The 24,461-nt window shown below is 36.7% G+C and overlaps 1 protein-coding gene across 2 annotated transcripts in view; it reads left to right on the top strand.

The window, feature by feature from the left end:
* ESRP2 (epithelial splicing regulatory protein 2) overlaps positions 1 to 24,461 on the top strand; it is a 203,438-nt gene that overhangs the window by 48,943 nt on the left and 130,034 nt on the right. For both annotated transcript variants that reach the window (XR_011143350.1, XM_068956449.1), the window contains exon 6: positions 7,369 to 7,463. The gene's annotated coding sequence lies outside the window, so the exon portion shown is untranslated. The remainder of the gene's footprint in view (positions 1 to 7,368; positions 7,464 to 24,461) is intronic.

Raw genomic sequence — 24,461 nt, 5'->3', positions numbered from 1 at the left:
TCAAATATCTTTAGAAATAGGTGTATTTCTGTGTAAGAAGCAGGGGAAAAAATATGTTTATTGCACGTTCATTACATGCAAATAGTTTCTGATATGTTTTCTGCTCAAAAAAGCAAACTATATTGTGCAAAAACTAATATATTTACAGTGTATATAATTTTTTGCTTAGAAGTTGGTATTTCTTTTTGTTCACATGCCTTTAACTATAGTAAAGGTAGGAAAATTGATGTTACGTTAATTGATTGAGGCATCAGCTTCTGAGCTTTGTGGTTTAGTTCATCTATAACCAACCTTTCATTAATTATGAAAAAATCCAGTCTGGAGAACTGCAGCTGAACTTTATAGTCTTATTAATATTTTATGTGGAAAAAAGACTGTGTAGTTTTCAGTTCTGAGTTCCAAGTTTGGTAGTTACATTTGATTCTATAAATTGTGGGTTAAAATATTTTTTTGTACAGGCATGCATCAGTAATGAAATTGGAACACAGTAGTATTATTTCAGGAGGAGCTGTGAGGACAAAATGTGACTTAATACCAGTGACTGTCTTGTGGCTGTTGAACTATATTTTAGCATCAGCTAATGTAATAGATATTTAGTGTATAATAACAACAGATAAAATTAATTTAGTAGTAAATTGAAGAGAAACGTCTAACTGTGAATAGGGCATGAAATTTATTTTTCAAGGGCTTTTTTCAGAAGTTGACCCAGCACATTTAATACTGTTATAGCACCTGCAGCCACCTACAAAAAATAAAATTAAAGCATACCTTATAAAAATAACAAAAGAAACTGATAAGAAATCATTACTCAAATTGATTTAAGGAGTTTTTTAAATGACTAGTCTAGTCTAGTTTTACAGTGATGTTTGCTTACACCTCAGTACATATTCTATGGTGTACTATGCCATCTACTGTTAAATCCCCCAAAAGCAGCAAAACGCTAATACTGCCTTTCTGAACAGTGTACTTCGATAGTTAATGTTCTGAAATGTTAGGTTTTAGGGATATACTGTATATTACAGTGAACTGAAGAGGAAATACCTACTTATATTTTGATTGACTGTTTATTTTAATATTTGCCATCTAATACTGCTGTATAGTCCTTGTTGTTTGTGGATATATATCTATTCAAAAACTGTTTTCCCAACTGCAGCAGTGCAGTTGGATGTTTATGCCTCAGGTGATGCTGATGCCGTCAGTTTCCTTTGAAAGAATGTGAGCCCCACATTATATTTACAAAGAAGTTAAATTACAGGGAGAAACTATTTTCTGTGGGTTTCTAAATGCATCTAGCTGAGGAGGGAAGAAACTAAATAACCCCAGAGTTTTTTTTATAAAGAATACTCATAGAATGCATTTTGTAATGCAATGGAATACCATCGTAATAAGCCCAATATGGCAACATTGCCTTATTATGCCTCTGTTACGTGTACAGAGGTGAGATTTCCTGCAGTTAAGTAGAATATTGTTCAAAAAGGGACTTCTTCTGAGAGAAAAAGAAAAGGCCTCGATGTTTATGTTTTTTCAAAAATTGAAAAAATAAGGCTAATAGTACCACAGAGAGCAATTTTCTTTCCTTTTCTTTCCTTTTTCTTTCCAAAACTTAGGAGAAAATTGGGCAAATGAGTTGATTTTCTCTGATTAAGCTAACAAAAATATAATTGGTTCTGTCCCCCAGCTGGGATTTAAGATGAAATAAAAAAAAAAAATAAAATAAAATAAAAATCCTAAGTCCTGTGTCAGTAAAGGTCTTAAACACGTTTATTTGCCTTGCTGAATCAGAGCAGTAAAGTGTCTTTTCTTTAGACAATATGCTATGTATCCTTCAAAGGGTTCAGTAAATACCCATAATTTACAGATTTTTGTCACCAAACCACGTCATGTATTTAACTAAAAAATTGTAATTTGATGTGCATCCATTGCAAATTACACCTGGATTTGGGATCTAACTACAATGACAGCAGGTTGAAGAGATTAGATGTTGATATTCAAGAGAGATGGATCGAAATATACCCCATGATGATGATCTGCGCTAGTCTTGAGATTCTGGCCAAACTTGAAAAAGAACTCGTAACGCTCCCCAGTGTCCCCCGGGATACGAAGGCGATACATTTTTAAATGGGCTGGGTTGACTTCAGCACAAAGCACTTGAAGAATAAATTTCATACACTACTCACAGCTAGAAATTTCTCTTCAAGTTACTACCGTTCCCCCTCTTAAAACAAAGAATTGGTATTTTACGCAAATGAAACAGACTCTTGATATTTTAAAAGCAATGTCTTGTTACTCAGTAAGCCTGATCTTTAAAAAAATAATAATAATAATTTCAGCACTTTTCACAGATTTTGAAATTCACCTTCTCTGTTTCAATAGGTAGATAGGTGTGTCTGGCTATTGTTGGCATCTTGGAATATGCTTCAAAGCCATTTTGGTGTTCAAATGCTTTTACTAAATTGATTTTATCAAGATCTGGTACTTCTCTCCCCCCCTCCCACAATGACTGACTTAGCGGTATGTCTTTCTCTGATAAAAACAAGCTAGGAGAAACGAGGAAGCTGACTATGTCCAAGTTCTGCATTTCTGATACTTATTTTCTATACCTTATCAATTTTGTAAATTAACCTAGTTTTATAACAGCTTCAGGCAAAGCAATGCATAAGCAGTTTGATTTGTGGTCTGGCAGCCAACTCGGTCTGGAATAGGATGTGTTTAAAGTACTTGTCAGACAAATATAACTTTCTCTTGAGTCTAGCTGAAAAAAAGAAATGGAAAAAGCAATTGCTTTTATGGTGAGCAATCTTATTATGATCGCAAACTTTATTCGAAAACATTATATTTCAGATTTTGCAGCAGTTGAAGTAGTAGTGGATAAATGGAAAAGTTTAAATAGTATCTGTTACAAAAAATGCAATATACCCATCTCTAATCATTTTATTTGAAAGGGAATGTCGGTTAAAATACAGAAGAAAACTGCAGAGCATGCTTTTTTCTTAATTAGTTGAATGCATTAAATCTAAACAAAGTAATTCAGAAATCTCTTCTATTGGTAAATGTATAAACCAATTATAACACCACTGTTGTTGCATGTTGTTGTTGTAAAAACCTGACCTGAATCTTCTGGGTTTCTATAAACTACGCTGGAATTTGTGGAACAAGCTACACCCAGTAGTAGACCTGTGTCCACAGCTAGATGTGAATTTGCGGTGGTCATTATTATTATTCGTAATTATAGAGTAAAGGCAGTCCTGAGCAACCTCATTGGAAGTCACAGATTTTACCTCCTTGTAATAAGATGAGTATTACTCTTCATCTGAGAAAAAGACTGTGTTTTGCTTATACAGCACACCAGCCCAGCTACGAGCAGAAAAGTGATCACTGTATGGAAAGCTCATAAGTAACAGAAAACAGAGTTTTGTGTTCATATAGATTGCAGAGACAATTTTCAAGAAGCTATTATTTGCTTCTTAGAGCAAAGCCAAAAAATGAATCATACTTGCTAGTGGCTATCACTCTACCAAATTGCGCTGATATGCACTTGTTCAGTGGTTTCAGATTAAGTATTCCTATAAACATGCTGCTCATACAGTTATTAAATATTTTTAACTATGCACATGAATTTAGAGTTATCTGACTAAAATTTTGATTAATTAAAATTTAAAAATGTTACAATACAGAATCAGTTTTTTATAGAAATTAGGACGGGGTTACTCAATAATGAGGGAGTGAAAGAGCAAATTGTTCTGTTCTGCCTATGGATCGTTAGAAAATCTGTCTGCAGAATTTTGATTTCACAATATTTACTGATAATGGTGGTGTAAGTATTGTGTGTAGCAGAAGGAGCTCAGCTTGAATGTTCAGATCCCAGATGGAAATTGAGCTGCTGGCAATTTAAAAATTCTATATTTGACTTACAAATTTCTGCAAATGTTGATACAGAGAAATAATCATGGAAGAAGAACAAATCAGGAAGCCGGGAAAATAAAACTGAGCTGGGTATATTGTCTTCCACTTCAGTTAAAGTTTTCTTGATGCTGCCAGTATCTGACTAATGGTTTGAAATATCGAGTAGAGTACAGTATGGCTTCCAGACCTAAGGACAGGATGCTATTCATGCAAGTTACTAGTTTATAGAGTTCTCTACTACATAATAACATGAAGTCTTAAAAATAAAAACACGTTAACAGGCATGAAATAATCATCTTTTCTGTCAAGGCCTATAAACGTCTTTAATAAAATGGTGGTGGACATTTAAAAAAAGGAAATGGGGAAACTGATTGATTGCTGGATTACTGCTGTACTAGCGTTGTCTTTTAACTATTCTTAACCTCCTGGGTGCCTGCGTGCCTTTTAATTCCAAAGCTTCTGGGAATGTCAGCTTTCTCTTTCCCGTACGTTGCCTCCCGAGGAGCTGGGAGGAAGAAATCCGCATTCAGTTCTGTTGAGTGAAAAAACCACTACTCCAAGTATTGTTAATGGGGCTAAGTATGTATGTAGGCCTCTGTACTGGGAGGAAATGGGAATAGTGCTGTGTGTTTTGTCAGGTTGTAGCACTATAAGAGAAGATAGATTGCAAAATGCACAAAAGATGACCGAAAAATCCTGAAAAAATGTTACACAGTATGATGAGAAAGAAAGAGGCGTTCAGTGGACAGAAAGACCGTGTGAGCAATATGAATACATTTAGGGGAAAACAAAAAGAGAGGACCTGCTCGCGATATAGCACATTACAAGTGAAAGGTAAGGAATGAAAAGGTGAGGGAGAAGAGTTCTTGCGGCCTGGGAAAGGCCGCACTTGGAAGAAGCAGTGCTTTGTAGAATCCTTAAAAAAAGGAAAGTGTAATGCATAGTGATTAATGGAACCTAGTTAGAGGTCAGGGCATATAAGGCTTTAAGTTAGCCTTAAGCTCTGAAATGTTTTCCATCCACCTTGGTAAAACACATACAAAAGCCATCCAAAAATGCGCTGCCTGTCATGTCTCATTGCTTAGTTATCTCCTCCTTTTGTGGCGAACCTGTTTCCATAGCAATGTTCCTGCTAGATGCAGGAAAGCTAGATGCATGAGTATGGCAAATTAAAATTACGCTGGGTTGTGTGCACATATTTTATTTGTCTGAATAAAAATGCTCATACATTACGTGGGTATTTGAATGGCATATTTTATATCTTCTGGAACCTAGGATGTTTGTTTGGGATCCTTTCTCACCCACAAATACATACGTATTGTAACTTCACCAAGGAATATGTTTAAATAATACTTCAGTCCCTGAGGCTGGAAGACTTAAAACTGTAGATTAATTTTATAATTAGCTGTATATTTTGGAAAGTTTCAAAAAATATTTTGAAGAGAATAAATGCGCTGTGCAAGTAGAGAATGGTTTGCAACCTGAAATTCTGCCTGATTTGAATGGTTCCACTTAGCTTGTGTAGACCTAAGTTACATCTGAAAATCACCCTTTGTAAACGTAATTGTGTTTGTTTCTAAATATTATAATCAGGGCTCCCTCTATGGTAGGTATAGAGACCATTGTCATTTTACCTAGTTGTGAAAGTTAAAATGGCTACTTTGAAAGGTAGCTACAGTGGATGGATTATGGAACTGGAATTCTAATGAGAGGGCCTGGTGTTACTGAAAATGCAAAGTGCGTTTAGCAGTTCCTGGTCCAAACACGAGAGCGCAAAACCAGCGTATGAGAAAATGATAAGGTAACAATATATCTACACATATGAGAGGGTAAAAATAAATAGACACCAGCTCTCTCCTTGCAACTGGGGAAGTGGGAAGCATAATGGTAGTATGCAGTAGTAAGAAATATGATATGCACAGTTGCAGTTTTAAGGAACTGCAGCTGTGGTTCCACATCTTTTTCCACCTCTTTCAAAAAGCTACCGAATGTTCTCATGGAAGTAGAGCAGCTACCTAGAAACAGCCTGTCTCTAATACTTCTCAGTCTTACTATACAGTCTCTTATGCAAAACAGACAGCTCTTTTCCAACAGCTGCAGCAAAAAAGTGCTTGGTTTCTCACAGGTGATTGCAGCAGAGCAATTACCAAATCTTTCATGTAGCTCTGCTTTTTTTTTTTTTTTTTTTTTTTTTTTTTTTGCCTTTTAGGTGATCTTACATAACAGTTTTGGATGCTTTAAATGTTCCATACCTCGTGCAGTTCTTCAAAATGTACTATATGTTGCATAGGAGGATTGTGAAATTACAGAAACACAGAAAATATGAATTTATGAAGGCATAATACTTTCTGGGTTTAATCAATGTGCTGAGTCTTAAGACTGATAGCAGTCATGCTAATCGAGATTCAGCTGGTTAAGTGGTTCTATGCAATAACTGTTAAATAAGGGTAATTCCTGATATCCTTTTTCCCCATCATCGTTATCATTTAAGAAACTGCACTGTCCTGAAGAACTCAAAAAAGGATAGAAGACAGTTGTTCCTCGCTTCAAGCTGCAGATGATCTGCTAACATTCTTTCGATACATAAAAGACAACAGTGATAAATTGTTTTTGTATATCTACTGAAGAGAAAACAAGACTTCTGTGTACTTTTGCAGTAAATACAATATGAGTTGGGTATAAGACAATTCTTTTTTGGTAACTAAACATTATAACAGACTCCTAACACGACTGGAATCTCTGTTGGTAGAGACTTTTAAGAACAAATGACATAAATAACTGCGGCAGATAATTTAGGTGTATGTGGTCTAGCTTCATTGCTGGGGGCATATAGTAGATGATTATTTCCTGTCATTTTCTTCCCCTAGTTTTTTTATTATTCTGACATGTTTCCTGAAATGCATTTTTAGCATTGTCAAAATACCATGTTTTAATGCCAGCCACACTAGTTGTAGTACTTAACAACGTTGACTGAGAGGTGATCTGATCAACATGTATAAGAATCTGAAGGGGGGGTGTCAAGAGGATGAGGCCAATCTCTTCTCCGTGGTGCCCAGCAACCGGACAAGAGGCAACGGGCAGAAACTGAACCACAGGAAGTTCCATCTAAACCTGAGAAAAAAACTTCTTCACTGTGAGGGTGACAGAGCATTGGAACAGGTTGCCCAGAGAGGTGGTGGAGTCTCCTTCGCTGGAGATATTCAAAACCCGTCTGGATGTGATCCTGGGCAATATGCTCTAGAGGATCCTGCTTGAGCAGGGAGGTTGGACTAGATGATCTCCAGAGGTCCCTTCCAACCTAAACCATTCTGTGATGCAGTATTACTCTGTAGTTAGGTAATCTTCTTTGAAGATAGGGAGATAATAACTTTTTAATGAATTCCGTTTTCTAGAAAGAATGATGATTTGATCCAAGAGCATTATGTGTTGGATTTTTCTTAACCATGTATACGCATTCATTTTTAGCCATTGACCAAGGAAAAGAAAACATGAGATGGAATGTACCAAAAACATGAATAAAGGAAGAGGAACTGATTAGCCTGTTGCGAAACCTTCTCCAGGTAACTTACCAACATTTCTAAAAATTCTGAAAGTGTCAACTGCAGTGTGAGACTCCTCCGATAAACATGTCATTTCGTGTGATGAACATACTTTTAGATTCAGAAATCCAACAGAGTTTGCGTTATTCATGGTTACAAGCCTTCTCGCAGTTGGGTCACAAGTTGAAATAATTGAGGAACTACTGTTCTAAATATTAACTTAGATTTTTTTAAAAAGAGTCCATTTAGATTAAAGGGATGGTTTAGTTTGAATTTAATTCTTTTCTAATGTCTTACTTAGAAGAAACAAGTTTTGGGTGGTAGGCTTTATTGAAAAGCGGTCCAAGAAACAGTGAATATGGGGAATTACTCTCATATCACTACAATCTTTTTGATTTAACATTGCCCTGAGCAACCAATACTTAGGAGGCTCTGCAAGCCATCTGACATGAATAAATATTAGAGAATATTTTAAGTTGTTCTAAGGTACATCATAAGCCTTATGATAATTATTAAAAGTCAGATGTGCTCCTCATACTAATCAAACTGTGACTTAACTGGGTTAACTGTTGTCTGCTGATGTGTTTCAGTTATCTATGTGATATGTCTCAGTGTCTAAATGTCTCCTAAGACATGTGCACTAGTGGCTTAAGGATCATATTTTTTATCTGATTCATATAAAATCTTCCAGCAAAAAAGTGCTACGAGAGATTTTATTTGAACTTACCAGGTAAGTCTGAACATAGGAATAAGAAATGAATATTTAACCATATTTGCAAGAAGGATCTTTGTTTTAGAACACTTTAATTCAAAACAAATTAAAGTGAATATTCATGTTGGAAGAAGACAAAGATGGATTACAACATCACATAATGTTTTGAATCTTTCTCAGTATTCACATAAAGTAGCCACATCATTATAGGATGAATTTAAAGACATCTGTAAGTACATGAAGTAAAGCTATATTCTTTTGTTAAATTATTGGAAGTAAATTACCTGGCCTTTGAAAAATCTGCTCTTCAGGAATGATTATGCTAGAAATTCAGAATGCGCGAGAATAATTCAGTAGATTCTAGCAGTTCTTCAAGAGGCAGTGGTATGTCTGAGGCAATGTTCCCATAGAAATCACTGGATTTGCCCTGCAGCAAGGGAGTCCAGCCAACTTTCATGGAAAAATGTAAAATTAAAAAGCATGACTAATGCAGTATTGAATATAGCTTACAGTTACACTTGTGTTTTTCAAGGCTTGGTTTCTAGAGTCATTAACATTTCCATCTGTATACATTCCTGAATGTAGCAACAACTAATTAAAAATGTACCCAGGTTATAGACCACAGTTTAACTGCAGTGGAGTGGCTGAGTAGTCTATGTGGTGGGTTCCTGGAACCAGGTGGTGTGCAGCATCAACTGAGAGATATTTTTCTATCGCTGTTTTTTCTTTTAATCAAATGATAATGAAAATGCAGGTGGTAGCATAATTTAATAACTGGTCCAAAGCTGCACAACAGTATTTCTTATGCTAACTTCTTACATAACCATCAACAAATCACTTAATTCTGCATCCCTCACTTTGCCTGTGTATGATGATAACGCTACTTGAGTGTCTTATGACCTCATGTTAAAACTGTAAACACTTTGCTACTGCTGAAATAAAGAGGGAGGAGGTTCTCTATTGACTCCAAACAGAATAGGATGATATCCAGTGTTCATTCACTATTATATAAATGCTAAATAGACTTCAAAATCTGATTAGGTTCATTTACAGCTTCCCAGATGAAAAACTTGTAGCCTAAGTCGTCCTTTTTCATGTCTAGCTGTATTAAATAGCCTAGAACTGTGGTTTTATAAAGAGCGAGTTGCACAGATGCAGATCAGACAGGTTATCTTGAGATGTAGTGTATAATAACCTTTCTAAAATGAATGTATAATAGCCTTTCTAAAAGAAGTTAGATGAAAATCCCATTGAATTCTGGAGATGCAGATTAAAGGGTTAGCAGATTGTTTCCACATGGGAGATGCCTATATCAGATCAGCCCTACTCTGACAAGCAGGTGTTGCTATGGCAATGGAGACTACTGACTGTTACCAGGCTGCTTCAGCTATGTGACAAGTATGAGGACTAACATCTGCAGTATGCTTTTTCATCCTTCAAAGCCTGCATCTCCTATACTTTCCCCTTTAAAAATTTGATAGCAAAGAAACATGTTTTTCTTCTAATAATTTCATGGATTTTAATATCCTTTTGGCAGGCTTCAAACATGCCCACATTATGTTTATAAATAAAACTAATAAATCAAAATCACTGTATTTTACAGGATGCTGGTTTATTGATGCTCCTATTAAACACCAGAAGCCTAAATGCTATTTCATGAACATTTTTAATAGAATCTTTTGTGTAACTCATGTTAAAAGGCAACAGAGTTGGCTTTCATAGTAACATTATTTGGGTTTTAAATAAAACAATCATATGCAGGCTGTTTGTGTTAACTGGCTGCGTGCATGGTTTCAACCTGCAGCAAATAAAGGCAATTCAGTTTAGCTTAGTTCTCTTTCATCCTTTGCATGTCTTGATAAATAATTCTCTGCTAAATGACAAAATATTACTTCTGTAGTTGTAGCAAAAAAATGAAAATTCCCCTATGTAAATGAGATACATACTTTAAGGAGGTTTGGTTGGTTTGTTTGTTTGTTTGTTTTTTACCAATACGGCTGGACTTGTTTGCAAAGGCAGGAAGTTTTAGACACTAGTCCTCAACAATACCAGTTCTCTGAATTTGAAATAAATGCTCTTTGATTGGATTCCTTCTTAATCGCTGTACTTGAAAGTCTATATTAAGAAAAGAAAAGATTCTTTTTGGTGTCCAAATATAACAGTCTCCTGTACATTCAGTAATCTATTGCAATGAGTTTGATTTCAGGGGACAATTTTGCTTCATAAATTTTCTGCTAAAGCAATTTGCTTGATTCTGTGATAACTTTGCAGTCCAAAATACTTGCTCCATTGTTTAATTCGATTATCAGATAAAACACTTGTTATTTTTCCCTCCTTTCCTTGATTTATTCTGTTTTGATTTTGCAATTATTCTTTTCCCAAGCACTTTACAATTATTTCTCTGAATACAGATGAATCCTACCAAACTCATATTTTAATTGTCTATTTTTCATTTTACCTTTCATCTGACTTTTTATTATCAAAAGATTTCTCGTCTTTAATAAGAAAAATATTGTGGCTACATTTGATTCTGCTGTATTTGAAAGCAGAGAATTTTGCTTACAGAGGAGAGAGAGAAATTTATGGGCTTTTCCTAGTTTTGTTTTCTCTCTTGTGTTGCATTGTGAGAGATCTACAGTTCTGGGAGGGGTTGCAGAAGTACTTACATAATGCTATTAGACCTGTCACACACCCTTTCCCCCCATGGGATCGTTCTGCAGTGAGTACCCCACCGAAAAACATCTGTTTCTACAACTACTATTCATACACCGTTGAGAGAATGTGCTTCAAAAGGCCCAACAGTGTCTAGGCACTTCATCAGTCCTCACCAGAGACGTATTTGTAAATCATTATTTATTTCAGTTTAACCTCACCGTGTTTCATAAATCTTTACAGGTGTAATCTTTACATTAAAGATCAATGTTCCACATATATTTTCAGGGATTGTTTGGTAAACTGTCAAGCGCAAAGATCCTAATGATATTAGCTATGAGCTTGACTGTTAGAGATAATCTAAGACAACTGAAGTTATACACAGGGGTTTTTTTGGTTCAAAGAATATATTAATGAACAAAGACTATGCTTAAAGGTAGAATTTAGTAGCAATTTCTACAGACTTCACCTTGCTACAAATTAAAGCGTTTCCATTATCTTACGAATGAAAGGAACTTTTGATTTGGGCTTACACCTGGTATACACACTGATTACAGACATCCTTTCTTGCCCCTGGATTAGCTATACTGCATGATTATTGTTCAAACCACTGGTTTAATCTATCTCTAGAGCACAATTTCAACACTCTTCTACTGCAAAAATAATATATTCCTATATCTCAAAGGGGTTTACCACAGTGCACTAATAATGATTAATACTGTTATGATGTCTGTCACTCTTAAGTCGGAAGTTTACTTTCATACTAAAAATGTAATTTAATTGAAGAATTTAGAAAAATTATATATTTTTAAAAATGACATTTTCTACTTTCACTCTGTAGACCCCAACTGATTAGGAAGCTTCTGTGGCTTTGTAGAAATAAGTTTAAGTTTCCCCCCTTCCCATTTAAACTTCTCCTAAATACTTTTAGTCTCAGAAGTTTACAGTGTGTTAGGCAGCCATTCCCAAAAGTGCTCGCATAATACAGACAGTTAAATTTATGGCATGAAGGACTGCTCTCCCAGGTGCAAAACTGCTGGTTTTAGGAATATATCTATTAATTAAAAATTGATTTCTTCACTTGCCAGTAGTTGTAGGGTATGGTTTGGGGTTTTTTTGTTTTGGTTTGGTTTTTTAGAATATAATTCATTTAGATCTCAAAATGGAGGGAAGAATTTGATCAGTCAACCTTAGGAGTCCCGTGTTAATTTCTAGAGCAAATGAGAACATTATTAAGAATTTTATAACTCTGCTTTCTGTTCTGCAGCAGTGAGCTTGGGTGCTTGATGAGCATGTTCACTGCAAAAGCAACAACAGAATTGGCAGCTTTACTATTTTAGTTTCAGACTGCAGAGAGTAATAGTAGCACTTAAATACGGAAAATAATTTGTGAAGAAAAGTAGCAAACATCGTTCTTCATAAATACATTCTTATCTGCATACTCAGTTTCTCTTAGAAATGAAAGCATTAGCTATGCTAAATCACCTTCTTGCTGGCACTTACATGATGAAAAAAATTAGGCAGTCTGCAAAGGAATACCTTAGTTTCCATGGAGCTACTCTGGTCTTTATGGGCATATTGTGGGTTAGAACTGTACCGTAGATTAATTTCAGCAAAGTCTTTTTCTAATGGGGAGCAGAAAGGCTATGTAAAAGATATTGGAGAAGAAAGAGATTAAGCAAAGGATATTTAGCACTTAGCATCTTCTAGGAAAATACTTCTACAATCATCAAGTTATCCTCAGGTCTGCCTTGCCAGGTTGATGTTTCTCTCCTCTTCACAAATGAAGCCTGCTACAGTACCTTTTGTTTATTTTTAGTAATAACATATTTATGCTAGAGTGTAAGGGAAGAGGGAGAGTAAGGGACAGCTTTGTATCCAAAATGTAGCATTTCTATTCAGCCTTGAAATAACCCTGTAAAGTGAGTGTGATTAGGAAGTAAAAAAACTGGAACAAATGATTGAATACATAAATAAAGAGCTGGGACAATTTTTTCAAGTGATTCAGAACTTTCCTCTATTCTGAAGTTTGCCCACCCACTCCCACGTACCTCCTCCTGTGGTGCAGGACATTTTAACGCAATGTGGGAGGTTAGCATACAAATTCCTACTGACTGCATTTGTGCATAACTTCCCACACACCTTTTGAAATGGCATCCCTTATTTAGTTGGAAAAGTTAATGAGTATTATAGCTGTGTCCCAAACTGCAAAAGCAGTGGGTTGAAAATTACCTGTTACATCCATTTGGAATTACTTGGCACTTCATAATTTAATTTCTTTTTTAACTTTGTTACTGAGACAAATTTGTGCAGCAAGTATAAGCAGTCAGTAATGTGTAGAGGAGTGCTATTGTGCTGAGGACTGGAAAGCTAGGTGCTGTATCCTGGAAAAAATACCTTGCAGCAAAGGAGACTGTCCAGTGAAATTAATTCTGCCCTAGTGTTGCATTAACTGCATGCACTGATTACACACGCAGAGCTTAGGAGAAAACAGTGATTCTTATGCAACTACTTCATATTAGTAATACAGTAAAGTTGCCATAAGTCAACACTAAGGAAGTAATTAACAGCTTGTCAGTATAACGAAGTGAGAAGTCTCATTAACTTTCATGCATGTCTTAAGGTACTTCAGTCAGTTTTCTGTATTGTAAGAAGCCAATGTATTCTGCTCCCATTTGCTGAAGTCACACAGAGCTTTCTGGTCTGTTTTAGTGTAATAGGTTCCTGGAACTCAGACTTGCTGCAGTAAAACAGATAATGATAAGGAATGCATCTGACAGGCAGCATTTTCAGCTTGAAAAGATGAAGTCTATGGATTAGCAGAAGTTGTTTTTTAAGAAATAGATTAGATAAATCTATCTCTAGTTTTTGCTACGGGTCAAGAGTTTCCTCACTGTAAAATTGAATCCCAAATGATAAAAATTCTTCCTCCTCGAACTGAATCCTCCTAGATCAAAAATAAAATGAAATACAGATGATAGAACTTGTCTTTTATACTACTGTAAAGCTCTGACAGAGACAGTTTCCTATTTAAATTGGATGTTCCTTTTTTAAAAAAAGTCTTTAAGGCATCCTAAATCACATATACTACTTCCATGTTCTTGTTTCAGATGTACTCAGTACTGATAAATCAGTGGTCATCCCCTGAAAATCATGATAAAGGCAGCTAAATGAGGAATGTACAGGATGACCTTGAATTCATCTCACAGGCTAGGCTGTGAACTGGGAGATGCAATAAACTGAGGTCTCTGCCCTTAAAATGGGAGAAATGAGAAACAAATGGCAAAATACACTCAAAAAGGCGGCCCCTAGGTGAGTCTCAGATGCCTTATCTAGGAACCTGAGACACCTTGAGAGCTGAAGCTTAGAGACTAGCTAGCGAAGTAAGCTATCATGAATATCCCAGTAGTCTCTAAAATGTGGAAGTTGCACACAGTTCAGAGCCTTCTACTGAAATTATTTATAGCTAGATGGAGATAGCAAATGTTCTGTTTCGAGAAGTTTCAGTAATTCACAAAGACATATCTCTGCACATGTAGCTCCAGATTTCTTTGCTGCTTTTCACAGGAAAGTTGCTCTTAAGACACACGACTTATACAACCATCTTGTGAAAATTGTTCAAGCAAATGATCTTCCACAGATAGGGAGGTAAAGCATAATGAAGGCTAACAGAAATATGGAAAAGAAGTTGTCAGTAGAAGGACCCCTCCACCTTCTTGAACTAGGTAGAATTAAATGACTGTTAAAGGAAAAAGAAGATTGATGAGTAGGAAAGGAGACTAAGATTGGGCTCAAAAACTAGACTTTCTGAATGTTATTGGACAGTATAAAACATATGACTGATCAATTTAATTAAAAAGCTAGAAAGACAAGAAAATGGTAAAAATAGATCATAAGGTCTTCATGTAGCTAGTTAGATTCTGGATGAGTACTAAAAATATAGGGGGAAGAAAAACAGAACACCACAACACCTTGAAGAAGGCTTGCTCTCATGCCGTAGCTGTTATGAGATACTTCTCTCAATGTATTACTTAAGCAGTAATGATTACAGGTTAAGATACCTGCAAGAATTTAACAGCCAATGCTATTCCAGAACAGGTCTGCAAGTAGTAACATACATCTCATCAAGTAGCAGGTGGTACTTTGAAACGTAATTAGCAGCTCCATAGCAGTCACTAGTATGCAGCTATTGATTTGTAAAAACCCTAGTAGGAAATAACACTGTCCTATTAACATGTTTATCACTTAATGAAATTTGAAAGGAAAAGCAATAGGACAGCAGTTTATGACATTATGCTTGGGCTTTGTTCTCACAGCTAAAGAGAAGCTCTTGTATCAACAGAACATTGGTTCAAATGTTGTTAATTCTTTCAAAATGCTGTCACACACCTGAATCCTTAAAAAGCTGCTGAGCCAGGGGAGTGATCTCCCACAGAGACTGTCAAAAGCCTGGCCTGCAGAGAGCTGTGGACAGAAGCTTGTTAGACCTGAAGCTTCTTTCGATCCCTGGGCAGACAGGTTTATTTTAAAATGTCAATATTTTTGAAACTGAAAGCCTTTAGGCAACTGAAATTTCAGGATGTGAAGTTTTAGCTTCCATTTTGATTCACATTGAAATATTAGGTAACTCTGAGATTCCCAGACAGCTGGGGTCTTAACCATTCAGCAATCCAACGTCATTCTCTGCTGGCCAAGGCTCTCTTGAGCCCAGAGAGCTTGAAATCGGCACTTGCCAAGCAGATTTTGACACAGGCTAGTCAAATTTCAGTAACTGCGGTCAAGCTGGCTGCTTGTTTTCTCCTGGTAAGAACTTCTCTTCCGCTTTGATAAAGTTCCCTGAATTTACATACCAAGTTGATGCTATAGCAGGTTTTTGTTAGGAGAGCCACCGAGGAGTCTATAGAAACTAAATGTGAGAAGGGTGCAATAGTTTGACTGTAAGTATACTTGTTCAGTAAGTAAGTTTGTTTTACAGGTGTCCCTTGCCCTTAAAGCTTAGTTTGAGTAAGTTCCAAAATCACGAAATTTGGATAATTTCTTCTGAAAAATATCATCAGTTGCAAGTCTCCTTTAAATCTGCAGTCCAGAATTAAGTTTCAGAAAAATCCCACTTGCTTCCTTGTATTAAAAATAGGCTTCATTATTTTGTAACATGGAAATGTATCAATAGTTAGTAGTTTCCAGGCATGTGGTGCACTAACTGACAGTCAAATGAGAGTCCACCTGCACCTATTTTCTAGTACCGATCCTCATGGGAAGAAGCAAAACAAAGGCCACTACCAGCCAGCACTTGGATAAAAGACCAGTAGACACCATGTATAAGTGGTTAATTCACATAGGGCCCTATGCTGAGCAATACAAGATCAGTGGTTGGTTAGTCATTCAGAGAGTTGTCTGTGACAACTTGTTTAGTAAGTTTGGATCACAAAAATCTAACCAATGATACTTGGTCATCGATTTGGGCATTCTAATTTAAGACTCCACATCTGGACAAATGAGGAAACAAAAAGTATCTATCCTCCCTCCGGGCTCACATGCAGTAAAAAAGCAAGAAAATCATGTCATCTCTAGGACACACAAATATGACTGTTATCCAGGATGCCAGAACAGGAATCTCGGTACAAGAGGTAGCGCTGCATCTCAGTCTTAGGAAACATGAGGCATGGAGGTGATGTATTAGCAATTCCGTGTAAGTACTGGCTATTTAAAAATGCAAGCTGCCTTGTGCTGGATGGATAAGAGACAATATACTTACCTGCCCTGGCTAGAACAGCACAGCTTGTATGAGTTGTCCCAAATATTGATGATAAATTTCTTTCTCTTTTCACAACTTTATCAAATTCATAGCTCCTGTAAAACAGTTCAAATATACTCAGTTTAAAAAAGCAGTAATGTTGCTGGTCTCTTCCTTCCCTACTTCTAATATGATCATTCCCAAGATGCCATTACCTGTTCGGATTTGTGAATCTTTTTACAAAATAAGCTTACCTGTTCCAAATTCTCCAGAGCCACAGTAACATTCCTAATAACTGAATTCTCACAGTTATCCGCTGCTGGGAATAGCACATTTGAATACTGCCTTGAACAATCATAGGACCACTGGAGAAGAACCAGCTCTATTAGTATTAACTAGAATAGACAGATTCAACCGTTAACACAGCTCATTCTTCAATAAGGAGTATTTCTGAGATAAAAGGTAGAGAGATGCTTATGAAGTGCTTCTGCTTATAAAAGTAACAAAGAATTTACTTTTTTGACTCTCAAACACGCTAGCCTTGCTGTTCATACTAATTAGGGTGTTTCTAAAACTAAGAAAATATCTGGGTCTGCTATTAAAACTAATTGATCTCACCTGCACCTAGAGTTATTCAGAAATACAACTCTGTAAGGAGTACTTTTTCAAGTTACCTTAATTCAATTTGGATTTTTTCATATATATATATATATATGTATGTATGTATATATATATTTTTTTAGAGCGGGGAGAGGCAGAGCGGGGAGATAGAGAGAGATCTCCTGTAAGAACGTGACCACCTTAACTTAATCCGTAATAACTTTTCATGTAAACTGGGCCTACATAAATAGTCCATAACCAAAACAGGTAATGCAGAACAAGATGAAAGCTTATGTTCTTGATATGAAATTTGCTGTATAATAGTCTAAAATACAGCACAAATTTAGACAAAGGGATTTTTAAATGAAGTTCATTTTTCTTAATTGTATCTTTTATATTTTACGTTACCTTAGTTATGTTTCTCTTCATAGTATTTTACTCTGTAATAGAGGTACAAATGGACATATTAGAAACATGCAAAGTGACATATACTACAATACCTACAAATAGATGAAAAACCAAGGACACAGTAGTTAGTTTAGCAAGATAGAATTACTAACAAGGAATATGTTAAATAGAAAATGCATTCATTCACACACTAACATTTTTCTCAAATCCACTTTTCCTCTACTAAAGAGAGCAGTATGAGAGCTTCACCCTTACTATCTAGCAAATGATTTGTTCTATAGACCAAAGATGGTTTAGTAAAAAGAGCAATAACTTTGGAGTTAAAGGTACAGTTTAACTCCAAGGAGTTTGAACAAGTCGCCTGTGCCTTTGTATGAAACAGGGACAACTGTACTTGCCTTCCTCTAGACATGCTGCAAGAGCTCAGGCCTGTAGCAGGTACAACAGAAGCAAGAATCACACACACACCACCAGATCACTGCATTCTTTGCTTTATCGTTCTGCCATCATCCAAACCTCTCCAACACCTTACTGCAATATTTCACCTTCATCACTACAAAGACCTGAACTGTGTAAAGCAGAGGTGACTAATCTGTGTCTTGGGACCTACACGTGCATATTTCGGTTCAGGTTTGTTCCTGCAGAAGATTCCTCACTGCTCTGCTGTGGAAACAACTGACAGGAAAAAAATTCAAGGAAGGGCAGGGACCAGGGAGTAGGGTTGGGTGACAGGGTAGCTGTGAGAAGCAGAAAGATATCAGAAAAAGTTAATTAGACAGCTGAGTCAGCTTTAGCTTTTTTTTTTTTTTCTTCTCTCCTCCCTCTCCTCTTCTTCGCAACATAATATCTTATGTTTCTATAAAAGCCTGGATACGCCTCTGTAAATATTCCCGAATCTCCTCCTAATTATAAGGCAAAAGGAACACATATTTATAAGACTTGTTTTAAACTCACTTTTGTTTCTTAGAAAAACAGAAAATTCTCAGTGCTCCAAATGTCATTTGGCATTGACATCCTTTTTCTCCAATTTAAGGATGATTTTTCCCTGAGCTGTACTAGTATATTGCAGTTCCTCTCGCAGAAAGTTCCTTAGTGCAGAAGTTATGTACTAAGAATATTTTGAATACTGAACACATAAAAAAATTTATTTGGGTAGAACAATCTACATACAAGTCTATCAAATACCCCTAGCTGAAGAAAATAGTAGGAAAAGCTTCTATGATAAAAATGCCTTGAAATTTTCAGAACGTTTGAACTGGAAGGGTCCCATTATTTCACTTAGTTTCAAAATAACATGTCAGAACCGATATTGTAACAGTGATGAAGCTGATGAAGTAACATCAAAATCAAATGAAATAAAAACAAAACAAAATAGTTCTTCAAATAGAGCTTTGTTTTTCAGTGAGAGTTAAAAATGGTTTCAAGTCAACCCAAAGCAATTTTCAGTTGAGACACCAAATGAGAATTCCACTGTTTATACAGCTCTGATTCTGTGTGCAAAATAATATCCCCATAATCAGTTTTAACTGTAAAGAAATTACATATATTTGGTTTATTTTAAGTATATAATTTCTGTAATGTAAAAATATGAAATTATTTTTACTTGTTACTAGGAGGAAAGATTACATCCTTCTTGCTGAGGACAATAGAGTTATAACTTCTTGATTAGAATGCTGTATTTATGCACGCTTGTCAGACCAGTTTATATAATCCCATTCACAACAAATTATTCCACAGTTCTTCATCGATTTACTAGCATTTGACAAAATAAATGAAGATAAGATTTGTCTTGTGTTATAGTCTAACCTTCGCTGCTGGTTTTCCTCTCTTCCAGGAAATTTTTAATAGCTGTGGACAAGTAAGGCTTCTGCTAATATTTGAGAAGGAAAAATAAAATGGCCTCTCTAATGAGTCACGTTTCTCAAAAAAGCCAAGGTTCTCATCTCACTTGTAACTGCATAAACACCAAAGAGAATGTACTTAAGAGCACATATTCTTGATTCCCTGCACTTGTAACTTCTCCCTATGTTCTTCTTATGTTAGTCCTTCTCTAACTGCCCTGGGCAGAAGTCCATGAAACTCTGCCGTTGCCATGTGGTTAGGAGGGAACCTCTTATCATTGTACTTTCCCAGTGTTCTCAGATAGTTGCTGAGTTGCTGCTAATACTGCCTTGCCATTTACACCTGGTGAGAAGGCAGAGAGTCAGGGTTGCAGGCAGAAGTCATAACCTGGACATGACTTCAGATTCTGCTGTCATCTTTGATGTGGTCTGGTCACGATCTCAATGCAAAAGGTATCTATTAGTTTTCATTTACATAGGAACAAAGGAGATACCAGCAAAAAAGCTTCTAAACAATAGAAGCACGTAGGCCTATGCTGTGATGCTCAGTTTTGCAAGAATCAGCTGTAAAATGCCTATTGCTTCTTGCCCTTTTGTTAGACTGCCACTAATTTCATTGGAACACTTAAGGTACCATTCAGTGTGATGCAAGGAAATACATCCAGCGCTTAAAATCGAAGGTGCTTCAAAAATTGTTATGTGGCTGCCAGTCCCCCAGCTATGCTCGTTAATGGCATCTGCAGCCACTGAGCAGCCTTCTTTCTCTCTAGATAGTATCCACAGACACCTTAATCAAAGCCAGCACCAAATACCCACAAAAAAAGGGAGGGAGGGAGAATCACTTTAGCAACAGAAGCAGTGCTGCTGCCTTCATTTTCTTCGAGGCGTTTTAGTGTCTTAAGTTGTAGGTAGAATTTGAATCAAGAAAAAGAGCTAGCAATAAAGCATAGAAGAAGATCAGAATGTTAAGACTGTGGTGTAAGTTATCTAAACTCACAGACACTAAAGCATATGAGAATTCAGTCTCTAACCTTAGTGTAGCTAGAGGACAGGACTAACAACAGATATCCCAAAGGAATGGCTGAAATACAAAGCAGTAAGGGAAAAAAAATCCATTGAGTTAGAGTGAAGACTTTTAAATCTTGTCCATCTGGACAGCGCAGCAACCAAAGCTCAAGCAGGGCACCTGCAGAAGGTAAGGTCTGTTATCACTGATTTATGAAAATTGCACCCAAAGGCAAAAGAACCAAGGCTTCAGAGAGTCCTACCAGTCTCTGTTTCAGAAATGAGGGGAGGAAAAGCCTCTTTATTGTTTACTTTGCAAGGGAGCCTCGCCAACTGAAGTGTAAACATTATCCCCCAAAAAAAAAAAAAAAAGAATTTATTTACCTCATGCAGAAGAGTTTTTGTGACAAACTGTTTTATCTAGGAAGAAGGCTACTTGTTGAAAAACATGCACGGGAAGTCCCATTAGCCATCCTGGCTTTTCTTGCCACTATACATGAAAAGATCACTCTGAACCAAGTCATTTGAAGAAAAACTGTCTGCTCACTTGGGCTAAGCCTAAGTATCTAATGATATTTCCTGCATTCTACCTTGTCTTTTTTATACAAGAAAAAGAATCTGCTAGCACAGCCAAGATTCCTGGCTCAGCTGAATCAAACTTAGACCTGAACTAGGATCCTTCTTTAGTCACCTCAGATACAGTACAATTTCCAAAATAGCAGCATAGTGGTGAAAATACTGAGCCTGTACTCACAGCGTTTTTATGCATCTGAATTTGCCATCTGGCTTGATGACTCTCTAAATCACTGTGAAACACTTCACTCACATAAGGTGATATTTTTAGTTATATCTTCAGTTACAGTTTGGTCAATAATTCCCTGCCTTCCCAGAAACATTACTAAGTATGAGTCAGTGCTTACAAATGAAGTGAAAACTTTGGAGCACTAAGTAGATTTGTCCACTGTTCAGCAGTGCAGAAAATAGATCCAGCAGCACCTTTTTAAAATAAGTGATCTAGGTTTGTACATCATAGTACTACATACTGTGCACTAAGTGTATTTATATATCCATTCCATCTAGGAAAAAAAAAGTATGCTGGTATAGAAAAAGAACACGCCCAGATTAGATGTTACAGACCTGTGGAGTTCAACAGTAAATACATCCATTTGACTGTCAATGCACAGCCACTACATTCATGCTCAGGCTTCTGGCAGCAACCTCCAATTTGTATGTGGTCCCCTAAAAAGTCACCGTGCTTCAATCTGAGGTTACAGAAGAGAGCAGGCATATAATTTATGCCTCAGATTCTTTTACTCATAGCTTGATTCACGCTGAAGTTCCATGCATTATGCCTGGATAGGACAATCCTTGTCTTACTATTCAGAGTTCCTCCAAAAGCGGAACATGCGTATGGACAGTTGCTCAAGGATAGGAAACATTTTGTGGATATCAAGCCAAGTCTTCATTTCAGTGTAATCCTAGACTTCTCAGGTGAAATTAACACACATGCTATTAAAAAAAAAAAAAAAAAACTATAATTATTGTAGGCTGCTGCCCTCTGCTGCATTTCTAACGTACATGACGAGTATGCAGAGCTTTCACAGACAGACAAAAATCTGGAAAAGCCAGGATTCATGCAGAAAACTGGGCAATTTAAACTTTTCCACATGTGCTGGCATAACCCTAAGCTGATTCATGATTTCCTTCTGAAGTAGTTCATTTTTTCCCCATGGATCTACCAAAAAAGCTACTCAAAAGTATAATAAAAATCACCCCAAACTATACAAGTCCTAGCTCTTTCTAGGTTTAATGTTTATGTTTAAACCAACCCATCCATACAGCAAGACTGTAAAACAAAAAGCATTTAGATTTGGGGGGAGGGGTGGTTTAACAACATATTTGAACCAGAAGAACCAAGAATCCAAACATTTGCGTAACCGTGTTTGTGAATTCTCCCATCTTTCAGCTTCCAAAGTTAGAAAAATCAAGTGTCAAATTCATTTTAGAATTAAAAGCACACTCCAGTCAACTGCTCAAATAAAAGTCTTGAATACCTGTAGATGTGAAACATATAACCAGTGTTAATACATTCTGCCTGTTGGCCAGGTTCACAAATCTCTAACTGACCATTGAAGGTAACGTCTACCAGCACTGGAGAGCTAAGGCTGCGGAAACCTAACTCTTGCCTAAGAAGAGAGGTTATCACGTTATGAATCTGGTTCACATCCAGGGCAAATCTTGGAATAAATGGCATCAGAACAAATCAGATGTTAATCCTCTTAATTCAGTTTCCCAGGAAGTGATGCTTTGTTTCAGTGCAGGAAGGGAATTTCTGCAGGACATGAAGCATTTCATGATTACTTAGATCCTCCAGTATTTATGAAGTGTTCTGCATAGTCCTACATTCACACCCTTTACTAATGGAGATCAGGCAGGTTGAAGTCGAAAGACAAGGTAGTACATACTTGTCATTAAAATATATTGGATTAAGATCAGGTAGTAACCTTCCACGGTTCCATCAGGCTAGGGAACTTCCCCCCCCCCCCCCTTCCCTTTCACTGCCATCATAAAAGCCTTTCTGTTCATTGCCAGGACGCCACCCATGAACATTTGTTGAGATACTGCTCCCCCCTAGTGGCTACTGTGTTAATTGTACTGTGGAGGCTGCAATTATAGAGTTGCTGCTGTTTGAATTCCAAACTTCCCGGATATTCCCATAGAAAGTAGGTGTATTCTTTGTAAAACATTCCAGTAGAATTTAATGAGGCAGTTAAAGCTTCAAGGTGATGGTGTCACTAAGTATGCATTAATTAAAGTCTATTGCATTTCTAAGCCCTCATAGTTAAAACAGAAGAATTTAAATGAGCAAACACAAAAGGCTCAAAAGCCACTGATCACTAAGAACTTCCCGTTTTCATTTGTTAAAAATTCAGAATTCCTAAACCAGCTTTAAAATGACATACAGTTGGGAGAGCAAAGGGAAAGTAATTTACAGTATTTGAATATTTAGACAGATATTCTACCATACTGAAAGCATTGTAGAAACATTGATCACATTTAACATAGCCCTGAAATGAACAGGGAGTAGAAAAAAGGAAAACTGATGGTCAAGTTCTGCTCAAGGCCATGCAGCAAGTTACCAGCAGAGACAAGATTACAACTCCAGTGAAAATTGCTAGATGTCGCCTGAGCCTTTTTTCTCAAATTTCATTAAGGACACCTCATGTTTAGTGTTACTGCTGTTCATCTTATTTTAGCTTACTATACTTGTCATCTGTCAGCTTGACATCGCTATTTGCTTCCTGATCTACTCAGAGGGGACAGCTTAAACTTCAGCTGTTTGAGAACTAACCACCAGAACTTGAACTGAGAGTACCTTGCTAAACTATTTCATGCAAAATCAGTGATTGCTTGTTACGTGAAGTAAGGAACAGACTTCAGTACGGGGAGTCTACCCAGAAACTCTGACTCCGCACAATTCAGAACAGAAAGCTAGCAAGCAACTCCCACATATTCCACACACCTAGACAAACCATTATGGCAAACAAACTTAACACCAATATTTAGAGCAAAACATTGCATGTTAATTTCTGCCGTTCCCTGGTCTCATATTGCATTTTGGTTTTGCCCAAAGAATACCAATCCTGGAACTAAACATTCAACTCTCGTTTGTGAATCTGAGTGACTACAGAGTAAACCAGTCTTAAACCAAAGAAAACTATTAAGGTAGAACTTGGAAGAAATCTGTAATTTATCAAGCAAAAGAAAAATTCAACAATCTATCTGCTCAAGACTGTAATCCCAACATGAAAGAAAGCATTTAAGACAGCAGCATAGCAAAATAGCATCAGGCAGCATGTAACAATAACGGCGGTTTAAAAGATGCCCAACGCCAACTACCACCAGTGTTGCTAGACCTCAGTATTCTAACTTAACACAGGTCACCAGTCTCTCACCTGGCTTGGAATTATGCTAGCCAGACCCTATTACCAGTCTGTTTTCCCCTTCCCTGGGCCTTCAGGCCTCTGCTTCCATGGTTTCATACAACCATGAAACTGTATAGTCAA

Source organism: Struthio camelus, chromosome 10 (genome assembly GCF_040807025.1).
Source record: "Struthio camelus isolate bStrCam1 chromosome 10, bStrCam1.hap1, whole genome shotgun sequence".
In the NCBI taxonomy this organism is placed as follows: Eukaryota; Metazoa; Chordata; class Aves; order Struthioniformes; family Struthionidae; genus Struthio; species Struthio camelus.
This window is presented reverse-complemented; position numbering and strand designations above follow the sequence as displayed.